General features: G+C 36.9%; 1 protein-coding gene across 13 annotated transcripts in view; it reads left to right on the top strand.

Moving 5' to 3' along the window:
• The window catches only part of PTPRM (protein tyrosine phosphatase receptor type M), a 444,086-nt gene that overhangs the window by 111,324 nt on the left and 315,209 nt on the right, over positions 1-17,553 (top strand). Inside the window, exon 1 of one of the 13 annotated variants that reach the window (XM_039706014.1) lies at positions 3,274-3,336. The exons of the other annotated variants lie outside the window; for them this stretch is intronic. The gene's annotated coding sequence lies outside the window, so the exon portion shown is untranslated. Of the gene's footprint in view, positions 1-3,273; positions 3,337-17,553 lie in introns of those variants that run through there. 13 annotated transcript variants of the gene reach the window in all.

The raw sequence follows: 17,553 nt of genomic DNA, 5'->3' as shown, positions 1-17,553 counted from the left end.
AGTTCCCTTCATAAGTGTACAATGCACTATGTAAAATTTAAGGCAGCCCATAGCTTCCAGTTTTACAGTGGAATAAATGGATATACCATGTATAAAAAGATGTGTTACATCTTTCAGCAATCACATTTAGGTGTTACGTGTGCTCTGGTATTCTTGCCATGTTTAATTTTAGTGTGAGGCACATTTGTGAAGGCAGAAACTTGTTTGGAGAAATTTCAATTCAGGCATTTTACTTACTTGGCTTGCAAAATGGTTTATGAGTGCATGGCAGATTTTTTCCCTGCTTTTTAGTATAGCAGTAATAACAATTGTATAATTAGCAAGAATTTAATTATTATTTTAGGTACAGCAAGGAAAAGCTATATTTTGCCAGGATATATTGTAGTGCCTCCTGAATTTAAATTATCCGTGTTTTAGTGTGTCTACATCCAGTTGTATGTTTAAGTTAAAATAAAGCATTTAAACAGGTAATTTTAACTTCTGTGCTAGTCTGTAAAGAAGCAAAGTTAAATAAAAAAAAAGCCATTAGAATGTGCACCTTTAATAGATACAGTCAATTATTAGTATTTCTATATGTGAAAACCAGATTTATATTATGTGTAGTCTTCACCACTGCACAGCACCAGCAGGATATCAGTGTTTCTCTAAAGGTACACATCTGTGTTAATTAACTTGGTCCAGCCTCCCCTACAGTTTCATCATTCTTATCTCCTCTTCAAGCCTGAATGTATTGGAAATGTCTCCAACTCTGAGCTGACATTCTCTGTAGTATTTATGGTTCGGACTAAATGCATCCCTTTCGACCAACTTATTCTTTAGAGATATGGTGGAGGTCAGCTTTGCTAAACTGCAGTGATGTTCTGACACAACAGCAAGTGGGTCATAAACAAATCATCATAAAAATGTTTTACTCCTGGAATCTGAAATCTACAATTGTTATGAGATACTGAAAGATATTTAGCAAAGCACATGTGAAAATATCCTGACAGAAATAAAAAGTTTTGTGGGTTTGTTTCCAATTAATGAATTTGCCTTTAAAGTTCCCGCAAAGAGCTCCTCTGAGATCTTTATTAACCCATATTGCTGTCATTGAAATGAAAATACTCCTGTGGAAAAGCTACTAATGCTACTCTGCCACCTGTAATATGGAAATAAAAATGCGTAATGCAGTGATGCTGCTATTTGTCTTTTGTATTTGTCAAATAAAGCCTATGCTATGTAATATAGCATAAAAATATAGGAAATCCTTTGGTATAATCTCAGTTTGCCTAATTTCGTTCACTGGTGAATCTTCTTCGTATTGAAAAGTAAAGCATGTGAAAACAGGTAACCTGAGGCCACTATTTTGTGTGTTAATAGGTACTCTGCTTTATTGATGGTGAGAAAGGCAAATTTATTTTGCCTTTTAAGAATCTTTCAATATTGTGCTAAGGCTGAAGTCTAACAGAAGCTCTAATTTTTGTACTATGGTCGTTAAGTGAGAGATCTTTGTAATAGAAGCGAACTTTAATTGCCAAAACACTTAGTTTTGTTACTTTGAGATTCTGGAATTTTGTTACTTCAAGATTATTTTCTTGTTCTATTCTGTACAGTTCATGTGCCATTTTCTCTTCCTGGGAGAATATATTTATTTACATGATTTTTATTCTCTCATCCTTCTGTTTTAATCTCAGTGTGTGCATAAGATTTCTGTGTTCAGAAAGTCTTCATAATGTCTCTCTAAATTGTGCTGAATCCTCTAGCCACACAGAGACTTTACATTTTACATCAGATTGTTGTGTTCGTTCATTGTGTGCCAAATTTCTCTCTTTGCCACCTCTAACTCTCGATGCTTTTTCTAAGCATTTTTATTTTTCACAGATTCATTTCCTAGCAAAAGCTTTGTTGGTATACTGCATTTAAACATATCAATGTTACAGAGTCTAGGGAAGCACAGACTGCTAAATTCCCTAAAGGATTCTGGGATATCCTTTTTTACCTAATAGTTCCCTGAGCTTTGCTTTGCTTTGCCTATTAAAATGTGCTATTTTATGTTCTTCCTCATTTGAAGAAAATTTGATGGAACACTTGAAGGTAGGTCTGGAAAAGCACACACACATTAATATTTATGGCTGCGTGTGTTTCGACTCCAGAAGGGCTGACAAGCAACTGGGTATAACCATGTTGATTTTCAATACATCTGCTGAGCCACAGGATATTCTGAGCAAGGTGGTTGCCTTTACTTTGAAACTAACACATGAAGAGATTCGGTTTTGCTTGGCTTCTGCATGCACAGGTGCATTACTTATATTCAAGATAAGTGGTAATATTCTGCTTTTTTCCATGGCATTCCTCAATACTTCAATACCTAATGCAAAGCTTCATAATACCTGCCCCTTCCATGTCAAGATGAAACAGTGAAAAAGCATGTCTTTAGAAACTGATAAAAGTTTTCTGCCGTTTTTTGGTTGCTAATTAAGTGCAAATAGCAGTTAGCACCGAGTTTTGCCCTCATCTGATATTCTTTGTCTGCAGTTCTATAGTTGGTAGTACATGACACGTTAATTATAGCATGGTAATTAAAATTTTAGTTACTGTTTTTCTTTGTTCAGTACATTCTTTGTTATGGTGTCAAAAAGTATTTTGCCTCGAATATTCTTATAGTCTTTTACAAGAGACATATCTCATCACTGGAAATGGAATTTCTAAGTTTTTTTTTAAAATAGAAATGTTTCATTATACTAAGACCACTCTTCCTTATGGAAGCTATGAAGACAGCATGCCTAAAATTTACACAATATGTTAATTGTTAATAATGACTAAAGAAACCAACATTGTATCCAATGGGAGCTTAAGTAGAATTCCAGTAAATCATGTCCATTACTGCCATGGACTTCACCTGAATCTCATTTTCTTACACTAGGCTAGATATATCCAAATGCTCACAACTCAGTTGTGCTGCACTGTACTTTGGGAGTATAAGTTTGTAATTCTAAATAATCATAAACTTTTATGCAGAGTACATGATAAAATGTTTTTTCTGTCTTATTCTTTCCTGTCCTGGTCTCTTACTTCTCATCCCTCTGTCTTCACATCCTTTTTCAGGAATAACAAATGTGGGGTATAGAATGCAAGAGAATGGAGATGGTGCAGGGGGCAATCTCACCCCTAAGGAGTTGCAGCTGTGCTAATTACCAATGATTAGGAACAGCCCTGCCCTTAATAGGCCACAGCTGTATCCAATAAGATGAGGGCTATAAAAGAGGGGGTTAAGTGGATGAGAAGGTTTTTTGGTTACGCTGTGAGGAGGAAGGAGTCTGTGCTGCAAGGAGCTGCCCACGAGACATCCCCGAGAAGGTATGGAACTTTTGTGATAAGATGACAACAAAGAAAGACAGAGTAGCTTCTTTATAGTTGTGTTACCTTAATTTGGGGGATGATAGTTAAAACGCTGTTACATTACAGAAATGTAGTTTTATTTTGAGTCTCAAATGGGAATACACGTCTTACTTTATTTAAGTGCCTTTGGGAGAATGATTTTTTTGGGGTGTTTTTGGGGTGGTTTTTTTCCTTTCTTTTTTTTTTTTGTTTCTTTAATATGGAAGACTCTACATGTCTTAATATTTTGTGTTTTCAAACAACAGCACTTTTCAAACATATGCATTACTTCTGGTTAGTGAGAGTGGAATACTAAGTTTCTTTAAAAAAACCCAACCAAAAAGCCATAAACCCCCTCTTCCTCTAAACTCCAGTAAACCAAACCCAGCCTTTAAAACAATAAATTAACTACTTTCACGCTAACAATTGTATAAAGAAGTAGCATATTATTTAAACATTTGTGTACTAAATATAGAACAGTTATTAAATGGTCCCATACATATAGCTAAAGGGGAAAATTCAAGGCAGTAAAGTTGTGTGGTCTGTATGACTGGCAGTGTTAGCTTTTCTGCCTCTATAAACTTTTTTTTTGACTTCTGGAGAGCAGGAGAAGACTTCTAGTTTGTCTCAGACCACCCTGCTTTAGGGTTAGTAGTCACTATCTTCCCCAAGGCTTCTTTTGTTTTGGGCACAAGCAAGATGCCAGCTGCTGGAATAGGCTGACTTCAGATCCAGCCTGGTATTGCCACTGCTGAGTTCCTGCAGTTGCCCTCTGTATTTTGCAGTATTTCTCAGCAGAGACAAGAGAGGAACTGAAATGTTGCTCGGACTTTGTGGTGGAAGGTATGTTCTTGGAGTTCTAACCTTTTTTCTTTAGCTACATCGTACTGTAAAGCACCACTTTGTTGTTTAAGGATGCAGGAAACTGAAAACTTTTTAACTGTAGGAAATTAGGTCAGAAGGAAGTGAAGGGAGTACACACACTAGGTAAAATCATCTGGGGAGAAAGAGCAAGTACAATATACATGTGGAAAAGGGTGCTTAGAAAATAGAGAAAGTACGTATTTTCTGCTCTTGTGGTGGGTACTGTCTCTCAGCAGTTGTCCTTGAAGTCTAGTTTCATGACACCAAGACTTTGTGGTGGAAGGTATGTTCTTCTTGGAGTTCTAACCTTTTTTCTTTAGCTACATCGTACTGTAAAGCACCACTTTGTTGTTTAAGGATGCAGGAAACTGAAAACTGTTTTTAACTGTAGGAAATTAGGTCAGAAGGAAGTGAAGGGAGTACACACACTAGGTAAAATCATCTGGGGAGAAAGAGCAAGTACAATATACATGTGGAAAAGGGTGCTTAGAAAATAGAGAAAGTACGTATTTTCTGCTCTTGTGGTGGGTACTGTCTCTCAGCAGTTGTCCTTGAAGTCTAGTTTCATGACACCATCCAATTAATAAATGTTGTCTTGCGATGGGAGTGAGAAGAAACTGTGCTGGAAACAGACAAAGATCATGTTGTGGTCTGAGTGGGCAAGTCTGTAAATTGTGTTGTGTGGCCAGCAAAACTGGTAGCTGCTGGAACAGAATTTAGAAGGCAGGGGATGTTTAAAAAATGAAATATCCAATAAGATCTTGGAAGTGTGTATGTTAACATTCATTTAGGTCTAATGTATACTAAAACTCTCAGTAGTTATTTTGGGTGTTTTCTGGTATTTTCTTTTTATACTAAAGGAATATAAAGTTGAAATGAGGCTTATGTCAAATTAATCTACTCTTCTTCATTTTGAAATGGAGTGGAATAGCTCCTGCTTTTAGAAGCCTTTCACAATTATGCTAAGCATTCACCTCCTATTTTCATGTACTTTAAGATCATCCTTTGAAAAAATGTGATAGGTAGGTCATACTGCTTTTACTTTGTGTTGGTGGTAGACCCTATCTGTTCATCCCTGTCAGTTTCCCTGGTCTGTCATTAGCTGTGAGTGCTGTAATTTTTTTTTCCCTAACTCAGATAAAGGATCAGCATTATCAGGGTAGGGATAGATTTCTTGCATAAGTTTACTTACTGAAATTAATGAAATGCCTTTATCTGTGACACTGCAAACATTAAAATGTGATAGAAATGTTTAGCTTTGCTGTAAGTGCTTTTGCAGAAGACCTGAAGCAATAGCTCTTTGTTTCAGTAAGTGCTATCTTGCATAACAGACAGGATTTGTTAAATATCAGTGTTGCTTAGGATTTCATTTTTTTACTAAGATTTGTACAAATTGAGGGGAAATACAGACATTAGAATTATTTCCCGTGGGTTAGCTAAGATGAAGCCTAGATTTCAGGTGGTACTTCCACACGTGCTTATATTACCTTGAGTAACACCCTCCTAGCTCTGTTAGGGAGCAGCAAGGACTGGCACTGGCTGTGCCCTCATGGATCTGCAGCATCCAAATGCAGCCAGCAGGAACAGGAATAATGCCATGCTGCTGGAATCCAGGGGCAAGTCCCAGGTCTTGGGCCCAACTGGAGGCTGCAGCAGGAGCCAGAGCTTCAGACAGGCACACCTCCAGCACTGCTGGGGCAGGGAATGATGGTAAAGCAAAGGTAAGGGGTGGCAGGGTACAGGCTGGGACAGTAGGGCCTGGGAATGCCTTTGGGGGTCCAATACCACCTTATCACATGTCTCCAGCAATAAAAAAAAACAAACAAAAAACAACCCAGCAACAGTGAAAGCATTATTTGTGTCCTTACTTTGGTTTATTCTGCAGCCTCATAGGACACAAACATGAAGGCACGGTATAAATGTGTGAGTCACTTTCAGTAGCAGTATGGCTCTGTAGGGCTTAAAGAGCAATTTTGGCTACAGAGGTAGGCCTTGAAAAGCTTTGTAGTAGCTTCTGCATGTCTGGCTGATGTGGAAGAGATTGGGTATCCATAGTAGTTCTGACAGTTTTTGCCCATTTAGAAAAACAATTACCTTTGACTGCAATAAAGTTTTGTACCTAAAGAAGCTAAAGGTTATTGAAGGTTATGCATTTAAGAAATGTCTCCTGAGGAAAGACCTTTTCTTTCTTCTGTCAGTGCAATCTTTTTTTCTGTTTGTTTAGCAAAACTGAAAAATAGTTTATTTCTGTTTCAATTTAAAGAAGGGAAAAAAAGCCCAGAAGAAGGTGTGAGTGACAGGCTGTTTCCTACCAAGCAACCAATCAAAGTGTATTCCTTTACTGAAAGTTGATGACCTTGGTATCTTTTATGGCTGCTAATGCTAAATATTGCTTATTACTTTGTAGTAAACAGTCTTTCTGTGCCTCTTCTGGTAGTAATAATGAAATAGTAAAACACGTAGAACAGCTTCAGTGGGCTTGGTTTCAACATATTTGTCAAATAAATAATAGTACATTGTAAGCTAAGTATTTGGACTCAGTACTACTTAGGGAGTTCATTTCTGCTTTTCAGGAAGCAAGAAATTTAATTAAGGTCATGGTAACCATGACTAAACAAATAAATGTTTTACTTTTCAGAATAAAATGAACTCTGTATGTCACATTTGGGGATGCGATGTCCGCATTTCTGTTTCAATTCTGTATGAACTGAGATTTACTGTCCTTATTTCTTGCCTGTCTTCTTGCTTAGCAGTGTAGAAGCTTGTAAATAGGAAAAACAGTTCAAGGATTGAGAAAAGTGACATTGATCTCTGATGACTATTTGGGAGAATCATTTATCATGCAAGATAACTACAAACAGCACATTGCATGGCCCTCATAAGCTAATTTCTTGTTAGCTGGCAGTAATAAAATTTACACTCTTATTTATCCAAAAATGTCAAATGTTTATTTCCAGAAACAAGCAACACCTCATAACAACCCAGGAGGCTTTGTGGTGTCCTGCATAATTTACAGACAATCTAATTGACCTATGCAGGTTAAGTGACTCACTTGAGATAATGAAAGAGTGGCAGAATGTGAAATAAAGATGGGAAGCACTTCAGCTAGTTTATGATTCCTGACAAGATGCCTGTATTGCTTTCCATTCTAGAACACCAATGCTGACTTAAATCTGCTCATTGAAATTAAAAAAAAACTTTACTGAAGGAGGCACTGGTGAAATACAAACTTTTTATAATGGATGTTTGCACTCAGCACTGGGTGATTACAAAAAGATGCACCAGATGTTGCTTAGAATGTGTTACCTTTCTCACGCCAGGAAAATTCTAGATAGAGTTTCTCTTAATATTACTTCAAGGCTGGTAAAAGTCCTTTTTATTCTTCAGGGAATTTTGTTTCAGAAAGCCTGAGCTATTCCCTTTCAGCCTCTGCTCAGAGGCAGAACACTTTGAGTGGTCAAGTGTGAAAGTTTCTCCTGATTAATTTTACTCTGCAGTAATTTATAAACAAAAATATTCTGCTATTACTTTCAAACAGTACTAAGTATGTTTTTCAAAATTTCGTGATGCAGATTTGTTTTGAAGATTGGTTTTGAAGAGATAGAGATTATCTTTGGCATTTCCAAGACTTTCATTTTAGAAACCCAGTCACTATTAAGATGTACATGAGCACTAGTCATGCTTTTCAGCATCTTTGGGGATGATTGGTATGATTGGGGAATCCCATCTTACCTAGGATCAATTTAAGTTGTGAGAGTTAAAATGTGTAGTATATTTGTGTGAAAATCTATGGAAAAACAAAGCAGAAGGATAAGGAAAATTATGTAAGTATAGAGCTTTGAGTAGACTGTTCAAGATGATTTCCACTGCATTTTCTATTAAAATGCCAAGTATTTTAAAAATAGTGAATGTTTGTATTGCTCTGTTATTATATTAGCTGAGCTGTCGTGACACATCCAGCCCTGAAATACTACTCATCTGTGCTACTGAAGTATCAGAGTAATTTTTAAGTAATTACAGTACTAAGTATCCATTTCTTCTTATCAGTCAACTAAAATGAAAGTCTACAGTTGCTGTTCTAGCTTAGACAGATGAAAAAAAAGTATAAAAACTAGAATGACTTTGTTTCATGCTGCAAATTTGTAAGCAAAGGCAAGCTACAGGGAAATAAGAGTTTAAATCTCCCCATGGATATAAGCTAAATATTAGAGAATTTTAGTTATTTGTGGAGGTAAGGTCTCTCTTGAAGTATAAACAATTTTTCTAAGTATTTAAGCGTGTGTTATGTTGTTACAGGGAGTAAAAAACTTTCTACTTTCCTCATGTTTGATTAAAAAGTCATTTCCTAGAAATGCTTTATTTGAAAACCTTTAAGCAACATTTTTTTTCTCTGAAAATCTTCAGTGTTTTCAGGGTTTTTTTTAATGTACTGAACTAGTTTTTCACTCTAAAAAAAATCTTTAGATACACAAAATTAAAAGAAAGCTATAGAGAATAACTGTAGTGCTTGTATTTTGGCTCAGTCACTGTTTTTCCATGTGCTAGAAAATAATTTGAGATTTTAAAGGTATGAAATAACTATTTTGGTTGTTTAATGTGGAATTAAAATCAGTACCTTTAAAGAATGCTTTTCATGCAAATAATTTAGGACATCTAATGGGTATATAGGTAACTGATGTGAATTACTGTTGTGGTTTTAAGACCTTGATTCTGTTTAGATCAGGTTTATGCTGCTGTTTGTAGAATTTTACTTCTAATGAAGTTCAAAAGGTTCATCTACCATGTAGCAATGTTCCTGGTGCCTGGGACAAACCAGACAGTAAAAATGCTTATGTACATGATGCACCTGTCATTCTAGAAATTATGATAGCTGTATCCCCCATTAATAGCAATTAACAACTAACTTCTTTAGTCTGTTAATATATTGAGTGCCCCTTCAAACTGATGTTGTTGAATAATAAAAGGAGGTTGGATTGTTGAATATTTGGTCAGAAGGAAGGTATGCAGAGAGAGATGATCAGGAGGAAACCAAAGGGATTGATGAAGCTGGCATCCCTGATGGAACAAACAAGCTAAGCAGAATGTAACAGGACAAGAAACTTCAGAAATTTAAAGAGAGAATTAGACACATAAACTGCCAGAATCCTAGATTATTTTTTGTAGGCATGAAATAAATCCCAGTAGTTGTTAAAAATAATACAGGGAATTAGCTACAATAAATAAAACAAAAACCAAACCCAAACCAACTGATTCTCTCATAGGATTCCTATCTTCTAATAAAAACATTTTTTCACCAACTCTACTTTTCAAAAGAATTAGGTTTTTGTAGAATTTTATTATTTTCCTAGTCCTTTGTTTCCTCCTCTGCTCTTTATTCTGAAGGATTGGATAACAATAGTTAGTATGGACTACTGTTGATGAAAAGTGTACACAGAGGGTGTCAAGGCTGCAATTTTTTTAACCAAGTGGAAAGATTTCTAAATCAGTGAAACAGGCTTCTAAATTGTAATAATTTAAATTAATATTGTTTGAAAATATTCAGCTGGGGGAAAAACAGCATTCTAGAAAAAATTAAAGTTCAAGATTAGTACCTGTCTACTTGGTGAGCTGTAGGTCCCTCCTGAAGTATCCATTGTCAGAATATGCTACAGAAATTTTGCCTCTGACTTCTGACAAAACCAAGGTCCTCATAACACATTCTTCTCATCTGCTAAAGCAGGCTGAACATTAAATTATTTTATGTTAGCAATATTGCCAGACCATACAACCCTAAGAAGTTCTGGATGAAGTTTTTATTTTAAGAAATGAAAGGCATTAGGAGCTTATCTACCATTGACCCTTTTCAGTCACTGCTTTTTCACTTTCCTGGTATGACCGCTCTGAATTTTATTACTGAAACACATGGAAAGGTGACAGACTTATAAAAAGATGAGAGGAAGCGCAGTATATTTGTAAGACTGGGCTGATTAATTCTCACTGACCTCCATTACAATAATGATATCAACCAATCCACCTACTGAAGTGATAATGAAGTAGAAGTAATTAGGGTTTAATAAAAAATCTCCCTTAAATTATTCTTTCAGGAAATTAACTTACATTCTGTTAGCGCATAGTGAGTCTTGCCTGCTGTCTCATGACAGGCCTTATCAAATATGATGAGCAAAGAGTAGGAATAGCCTAGATGCATTTTTCTAGTAATGGTTCATCATATTGCAATGTCTGTTGAGTTACAATCTCCACAAAAAAATCATATTTGAGTGTTATAAAATGGGAAATATCTCCGCCTAACTGTAATGTTTTATTTTTTTCTTTTTAAAATAAGTACATTTCAAATTATGAAAAAAATCCCTCTGTGTCTCAAGAGGATTATGTAAGCAAGGATTCATTTTCAACAGACTTCTTTAATTAAAAGAAAGTTAGTATAAGTTTGAAACAAAATGCAAACAGTGGTGCTCAGCTTCCTGGGTATTACAGGTAATTCATTGTTTGCACAAACAGCATTCAGTACATGTCTGTTTGTTGTGCTCCACATAGCAACTTCTGTGTGTCAGCAGGCATTTCAGAATATGTATTTAAAATATCCTCACACTTAAAGGAATATCTTTACAGGAATTTTTATTCAGATGTTTCAAGTGTGTTTTTAAACCTCAGTCTCTGAACTTAGATTCCTAATTGTGCAGCATAGGTGGAATAGGTGCTGACATCTGCCAGCTAAGTGGGCATTCACTTTCCAGTAGACCATTCTCCACTTTCCTCCTGTGTACAGCAGATGACAAGAAGGAATAGAAGAATATGACAAGGGAAATGAAGACAGGGTGAGCAAATGGGCAATCTCATTGTTCAAGTTAGCACAGCAGACTTAGCAAACAATCCATTTTGCCTCAGGATCTGGGCTTTTATTGTGCTTCAGAGTGGGTGTTTTCTAAGGGGTGGTGTTGTTTATAGTTTATTTTCCACCTTTTCTGAAGGAGGGACTTAGGACGTTAGGGAAGCTAGAAGAGTAGACTTCTATTTCAAAACAAGTCATCTTACAAAGTAACTTTAAATGTGTTTACAGTACCATATTTTCCATCAATTTTTAAAATTACTGGGTTTTAAATTCTTACTCTCTTTTTTCAATTTTATCTTCTTTTTGGTTTGATCTATATAGCTTGGAGTCTCTGCTTCTGTATACAAAGTACTGTCTACCACACACAGATGACACTGAGAAATGGGGGCTGTATTTTTGTCTTGACTAAGACTGAGAGTTGGAGGTATTGCTTGTAATCACAGCTGATTAAAAAAAAATACCTGTTTAGAAGTGAAGCTTTTAGTTTGAGTATGTTCATTTCTGCCACTGATATGACTTCCTGGGCTGATTGTACATCAGACTTGAACATTTGGTATATGTAATTGAAACTTCACCAATGAAACACAATGAAAATGTTGACAGAATTAAGGTAGCCAGGCTTCAAAGGATCACAGCAAAAACTCGAGGAGAATGAACTGTGAGTGTATTTCAGTAAATCAAACCAAAGTAACATTAGATTAAATAATTATAGGCAAAATAAAAAGGCAACAAGTGAGGTGAGAGAAAATAAATGTTAGTGTCTCAAGTAAAACTGAGTTACTTGCCTGAATATGAAATTATGTCACTAAGTTTTGCATTTATATTTTTGACACAAAGTTGTAGTCTGAATGAAACAGAAAGTATTCCTCTTGGTATAAAGGATAATTGAGTCTAGCAGTTATTTGCTGTAAAATTTTCATTTTCCTTTAAAATTTTAATGTCATCTCTTTTGTTATGGTTATGTTTTATAATAGCATTTTTGTCCCATAAACTGCTGTTGAAGTATAGCTTATTTGGTTATACTAAACAGGCTTTGAACTCAATGACAATAAAAGGTCTGTGGTACTTAAGAAAATACATTTGTAAGGGTTCATGTTTGCAGACAAGGAACAGAAGTTTAATGGAATCAAGACTTTAACTACCGTCAGACACAGTAAATATGTCAGTTTGGAAGCTGATTTTTTCATTAAAGGTTTTAAATACAGAAACATCACTTGGTGAGTGGTTTGACATGCACCCAAACTGTTGCCTACACTTTTTGTTTTCAGGGTTACCTTGACACAAGGCTCAGCTTAAGGATGCCTGCTTGTACACAGCAATGCTAGGGGCTAGAAATAAGAAGCTGTTGATGTAGAACAATGACTAATGAGTGACAGGCAGGGACATTGAGGTGTATGTGTGGTTAACACCTACCTGGCTGTGCCATGGTCAGCCTTCATCTCCCTGCTGCAGGAGCGGTGCAGTGGGATGGGTTCCTGTGGCACTGGGCTGGTAAGGGATGCTCTGTGCTCCTCATACTGGAAAAAAATCAGCTGAAGTGGAGACTGTCTCCCAACAGCCAGGCACAGCTTGGCAGGGACAGCCACCACAGGGAAGGGATGGAGCAGTGGCTGAAACTGCAGCCTGAGCCTTTATGGGAGACACCTCTGAAAGCTTCAGTGGGGAGTGACACAGCTCCATGGGCAGCACAGAGAAGCAGAATGGTCTGAGGATGCCAGGCCAAAAGGACTGCAGAAAAGAGTAGGGTGATAGAAACACATTAATTTTAATTTCCTAGTTTTTTTTTTTAAGAGCATTTGTTTTCTTTTAGGTGGCTTCTGTTTGATTGTTCTTTATTTTGAAGCTTATTTTAAATACCTGTAAGCACACATTCCCCTTTCACAGTTGTGAAAACACTTATTTATCCCTCTTTTCCCTTTAAAATCACTCACGTGCCTGAATATTAACTTCTGGATTAAATTCTGGGCTAAAAAAGTAGTCAAGAGTTTTAAGTCAGTGTTGTCCAAACTTGTTTTTGCTTGAGGACTGCTACAAGTCCTTTAATTTTCTTGCAGACCACCAGCCACCTTCAGTATAAAATTTATTTTTTGAAAATTTTGTGTTCCAATAGAATGACATTTCAATTAGCAGTTTTTAATAAAGCCGTGAACTGTCAGGTTCCTGCAATAGCAGGATCTCAGAACTCCAGAAGGCATCCTGCAGAAATATTATGCATGTACCTTCTGAATTTTTAATCCTATTGAAGACAAATTAAGTATCAAAGTGCTTTCCTGAATGGTACTTAAGCACATCGTTAAGCCCTTGTGTTAATTAGAGTCTTATGCTTTCCTTTTTTGAAAAAAAAAACCCACCCTGATTCTGTTGTCCTCTTGAATGACAATCTCAGTTTCTGGGATTGTGAGTCATGGAAACTGGAATGCTTACTTCAGTGATGAATCAGGCCCAAATTAATCATCTCTAGCAGACCAGAACTTGAAAATAAGTACATTAAACAGTATCTTCCATGGGACTGCACAGGCAAAAAGCCCAACTTGAAGTTCATTTGGTAAATATGTTATCTATTATGTACACCATTTAAATGATTTAGAGATGTTTTCTTCTGAATTTGAGGTGGATACAAGTGGAGACTAAATACATGGACATGGAAAGTATAGTTTCTATATGTAGTATATAGACTGTATACTAGGACATAGAAAATAGCCATAGGAGTACAAGACTTGAAACCAATTCCGTCTGGGGCTTGGAAAAAGTCTCTTTAAAAGAATGAGAAGTGAAATTCCAATTTTATCAGTGTGCAAACGGCTTTGGGAAGTCTGCCGTTGCCACAGTGAAGGAATTATTGTGTGAATAAACAGATAAATTGGCAACCTGCACAGTATTTTTTCTTTGTGATGTAGTCTGTGACGTAATCTCTTCTAGATAAGAGCCTTTAAAGATAGACTGTACTGTAGTGGTTACTATGTCAAGAAAAAAATAGCTGACAATGGTTTTTTTTTTCTTCCTGCCAAGAGGATGTTTTTTGCAAAAATAATTTTATTTTGGCGCTGAGGTTATGTTGAATGAATAGTTTAATATATTCTTTAAGGAAAGGCAATCTTTATGCTCTAAATATTTCTTTTAATTTGTCATGTAGTGAAACTCTTTCACATAATTTGTACCTTGGATAACAAATACCTCTGTATTTTTTATTTGCTTTAGACTTGGAAAATCAGGTAGGAAAAAAACAAATCTGAATTCTTAAGATATGTCATTCTTCTCTTTGTCATTGCTAAGTGTAACAGGATCCCTAAGAGGAGAAAACCTAAGTGAAATGTGGCTTTATATACCAATTTGTAGAAAATGCTGTCAGCTGCTTTTGTGGCAAAGGTATAAGTGCAGTGAAAAATAAAAACCAAAAGAAATTGAGAAATGGAGGTGTAATGGGTCTCTAATTCCTGTACAAAGCCCAGCTAAGGCAGTATTCCGATCTGATAAATGCACACACAGACAGGTATAAATCTTGGTGTAAATGAGTGTTAAATTTAATTTTAAAAGCAGACTGAATTCATGGGGATTGGGGGGGTTGTTTGGTTTGTGATTTATTAAAGATGGAAGTAATAGCCCCAACTGAATATGCTATTCCATCAGCTTTAAAGCTTTCATATTGATACAGTATAAATTGGCTAAAATGTATAACTTCACCTGCAGGAAGTGCAGTACCTGATCCATTATAGTTTAAACTGTCCTGTCGTTGCCATGGGGTGCATGTGTGTGCTTTTGTGCTGGTATAACAACGATTTCCTGTGGGACATGAGCTCAAAGTAAAGGTCCTGAGCCATCCTGTTGCTCATCAATGAAACACAGGCCCTGATGTACTTAAAATTTTACTGAGCAAGTCTAGTCTAAGGTCTCTGAAGTGTTTCTGTGGAAGAAAAATGCTGTGAATACTAATCTAAAGTAATTTGTAGTTTAACTGGGGAAGAAAACCCACTACTTGTGGTTTGGAGTCTCAATGAGTGATTTAATTTGGAAAAACAGAGCATAAAAGTATGTTTCAGGCAAGGCAGTCTGATTGTAATTATACTGGCGAGCTTCTAATTTCTGAGCAAGATTTTTTAATGTGGAAGTAAAAGAATTGTAGCGACACATGGCCCATGCTAAGGGAGTTGTCAGATGAGTGTATTGAACAAATGAGACAGAGGGTGCTTTGATTCAAAAGAGGAGGGTAGAATAAAAACAAAACTCCACAGATCTACAGTAGATGACAATGCAATGCTTAACCTACTCTTTTGAGTAGATAAGGAAGATTTCTTGTGAGTTATCTTTATTCACACTCATGAAATCAGGAGTAAACTATTCCAGTAACAGAAAAGCCCTTAAGGCTAATATGCTTCTAAAATTACTGGTATGTCCAGCAGGATTTCAGAAGGCTCTCTGTTACTGCAGTATTTAGTGCCACAGGCAAAACAGTAGTTTTTGTTTTCTGCCTTACAGATCTGTGAAAAACTGTCAGACATTTGAGTGAAATTCAGAAGATGCAAGACATTTGTATGTGGTGTGTTACTGCAGATAGCAATTGTTGCAACAACTTAGTAGCAGTTTACACACCTGATAGTATTATGATGACCATTTGCTTTTATCAGTAGTTAAGAAATTAGTAATCAGCCAGGTGGCAGAATGGTTTCCAGAAAACACTTCGTGAGGGAAGTACAATAACAGTTAGCTTTTAAGTGAGAAGTAACTTATTGCTAGGATGATCTAGAATTGGAAGAGTATACCGTAGGTGTGATTGTTAGCCAAACATTAACCTAGCAACCTAAAGCTGAAAGAAAATTGTATCCCTGTAAAAGTTGTAAAGCTCACTGTCTTCAGGCCTTCAGAAGCTTTTTGTATTAACCTCTGTGTTTAACAAACCTTTCAGCCTGCCGCTGGGCCGGGAGAAGAGTACCAGTAGCACTTAACCCTGTCCTTGGAGATGGTCCTTTTCAGATAAGAGTAACATGGATCAAGCTATGATCCCCTCTCCCCCAGCTTTCCTTACATTTACTTCTGCAAAGCTTTTATCTGAAAAGTAACTGATTTACCCCAGGAGTTCCCCTGAAACATGTTAACACTGATTCCTGCTTATCTCCTGGGTATTGTTTCTTAAATGCTGAATTGCATGCTTGAATGGTTTACAGAAATAATGACTAATGTTATCGGTGGTGCAGCAAAGGGAGTGTACTTAGAAAAGAAGGGAGACTTTCAGGGCAGCAGCAGTAATTGTTAGCATATGCTGGTTAGTTTTACAGATACTTATCTCCTGTGACAGAACAACTGGCCCATGCTTTGAATGCCAGGTTATAATAAAATGCAGGTTGATAGGGTAAGCGGCTCGCTGAAAAACACAGCTTGCCATTTTGTGTGCTGCTCTCACTACATGTGCAGCTGTTAACGTGGGGACCAATGGCAGGAGTCAAGTTGGATTGGGAAGGAGCAAATATGGGAGAAACAGAGGGATAAATGAGTCTCATCTTGTGTATCTGACTGCTCAATATGCTGCTGAGACTCTGCCTGATGCTTGATTACTGTGATCTATCCTGTGTTCTTACTAAACCCTGTTTCTACCATCTCACAGTGTATGTGTGAGTGCTCATAAACTTCAAGCTAACCAGAGAGTGGGAGAAGAGATTTGAGTGCCAGGAACTGCTGTGGGACTAGGAAAGTCAGGGACCTTTGGGTGTGTGGGGCCTGAGCCTGGGGAGGAGCAGGGTGTGGGTTCCTCTAGCAGGGTGAGATTCCCCTGGGCTGCAGAGAAGGAAGGGCAGGGCTGTCAGTGCTTTAAGTGTGAGTGCTCATTGCTCACAGGGATGCTGATAAAGGCACTGTTTTCCTGTCTGTATTTGATCTGTCAGGCCATCTCTCTCTCCTTCTCTCTCTCCCTGTATGTCTGCCTGCCTGTGCTGGGAACACCAACAGCTGGATCTGGAGATGTGGAACTGTAATGATTTCATTTTTTCCCAAAAACAGGTTTACAGCTGTTCTTACATCCTTGTTAAGGAAATTAAACAGCACCTAGTTTAACAGTGATACAAAAAATCAAGCTAGGAGAACCTCATCCCTGTTTACTAGGACTTCTTCATTAACAGTTGTTTCAGTTAATCAGTTTTTAATAAATTTGATGTGTTCTTTTATGCTGTTCTAATCAATTCACTTACTATGGTCAGCACTTCATAGAAGTCTTAGATCTGCAGCTGCTGAGGTTTCAGCAATAGTTGCAGTCTCCTTCAGCTGTACACCTAAGGGTTTGCTTTTTTTTTTTTTAAGCAAGGCCCATTTGTCTGTTACAATGTTGATTGTTGCTATTTCTGTCCATACCCTTTAATCCTTTATGTACTGCATCCTGTATTTTGACTTCCCTTACTTTTTGTTCAGGGTAGATCTAGCAGATGTGCCTAGCAGACCTCTTCCAATCTCAATGCAGGTACACAGGCTAAACAATCAACCAGTGGAGCTGTGCCCCATTAGGAACAAACAAGGCAAGG

Source organism: Passer montanus, unplaced genomic scaffold (assembly GCF_014805655.1).
Source record: "Passer montanus isolate IOZ18808 unplaced genomic scaffold, ASM1480565v1 scaffold19, whole genome shotgun sequence".
In the NCBI taxonomy this organism is placed as follows: domain Eukaryota; kingdom Metazoa; phylum Chordata; class Aves; order Passeriformes; family Passeridae; genus Passer; species Passer montanus.
This window is presented reverse-complemented; position numbering and strand designations above follow the sequence as displayed.